Source organism: Benincasa hispida, unplaced genomic scaffold (genome assembly GCF_027475165.1).
Source record: "Benincasa hispida cultivar pf3 unplaced genomic scaffold, pf3_genome.v1.1 HicScf195, whole genome shotgun sequence".
In the NCBI taxonomy this organism is placed as follows: Eukaryota; Viridiplantae; Streptophyta; class Magnoliopsida; order Cucurbitales; family Cucurbitaceae; genus Benincasa; species Benincasa hispida.
In genome coordinates, this window is record NW_028326267.1 from 27,501 (window position 1) to 29,381 (window position 1,881).

Consider the following 1,881-nt stretch of genomic DNA (forward strand, 5'->3'; position numbering starts at 1 on the left):
GACTGCTATCCTTTCAGCAAAGAAAATAGTACTTCCACGGGGAACTTCCCTAACAAAGCTTACTTGGATTTAGTCTTTCCATTGTGGACCTATACCATCTTTCAATCATATTCCCGCTCCATCGTTTATAACTGATGGCAAAAGATGTATGTGCCTATCTCATGTGGTTTTGAAGATATATTAACGTCCTTGGTAAGTAAGTGCTTATGAACAAGAATTTGATTAGCCTTAAGCTCCCTCCAAAGGCTTAAGTTTCACGTAACCTTTCTTCCTATTTCACTTCCTTTGGGCTCTTTTTTATCCCACCCGAAAGTGCCAGACCCGAGTGAACTCACCCCTACGAATCTAAATGGAAGTCACGCACTGGATTCCTTTTTGTTATATTAAGCAAGTTGGAGTGCGACACCTAGGTCTCTCTTTCAAGCTCAGGAGAGGGGTTCTTGACCAATTGAGATAGCAACATAACATCTTTTCTTTCCCACCGCACCGGTAGATGAGATTATGTTTAAGCTCGACCAGCGTCCGGGGAAGATGTTTCAGGGCTGGCTCTACCACCGTCCGAGTAAGATTAATAACGAGTAACGAGTTCGCTAAGCTTCCTGGGTTGTCAACTAGAAGGGTGATTCAAAGAGATGGCAGTGCTCACTTCAAGGGTAAGCTTGTATCCGGCTTATGTCTAGCTGAAGGAGGGCGTAGATCAGAGGAGAGGGTGGGATACGAAGTCGGGCATCTAGGTGCAATCCTCCATCTATGTAGTCAACAACTTATGATGGTTCAGAGCTGGTTGCTAAACCCTTGAGATGACTTCGTTATCCAAAAGATCTTGTTCATGTCTTGCTCTTTGCCCACGTCGAAAAGGGGCAGGTGAAGGTGCATTTCCAAAGAAGGAATTTGACATCGAAGAAGTGAGTCTTGCCTTCCTTGAATGATCTGATTGATTGGATTTCCAGTCCGAACCCCAAGATGGGGAATTCTAGAGTACACCACTGGGCAGATCCGGATGAACGGTCCCAGTGTGAGAAGATTCAGTCTTTCCCTCGGGTCAGATAAAAGTCAAAGAAGAGAAGTCAAAGTTCGTTAACCCCGACACCATTCAAGGTCCCAAGCCTTCGTCATTGCTTAAATCGCCCCTTTTTAAGCGCAAAAGACGAAACGTCTTCTCATTTTGAACGAGCTCACCCCATTGCCTTCTCTCTTTAGGGCAAAAGAGCTTTCCTGCCTCTGCCCGATTCTACTTTTGATCTCCCATTTCGTAAATTGAAGCCAAAAAGGCTAGCTTTCTTCTCCACTTTCGATTGAAGCGAAAAACGCCGACTTTCCTCCACTTTGATCGTTTTGATCCCCTCTTCGACAAGCTTGTTAAGCCAAAAGCACGAGCTTTGAAGCAGAATTGTTCTTTTGCTTGACGTTTCGCCGAGCGTTCAATCCTGACTAAGCTGAACCCCAAGAATGATTATCAAACTGCGGGCATCGCTCATTAGTTGAATCTGGTGAGGGAAAACCAACTTCGAAAAGGTGGTTCTAAGAATTGAATTCCACAAGTTCAAACCACAGAGGAAGGTCTAAATCCTAGTGAGAAAGTCGGGGTTCGGGCTTCCCGTAGTGAGTTCATCGATCGTCAATCTGAAGTCTGTAAGCGCCTTTTCCTGAGTCTGCCCATTTGTGCCTGGTTAATAAAAGAGCTCGTACCTTCTAGCTCCTCCTAGTTCGACAAGTGAGTCTGCTCGTCCTGCCTTCCCTATTTGATTTCCTAGAAGGTTTTCAATCCTAGGAGCTTGGTTCTGCTGCATCCCAAAGGCGTCTTCGGTTTGTTAGGATTTCCATACCATCTCTGCCCACCTTCCTGTACTGACAGGTGAGATAAAGGGTCACCCCCCGGAT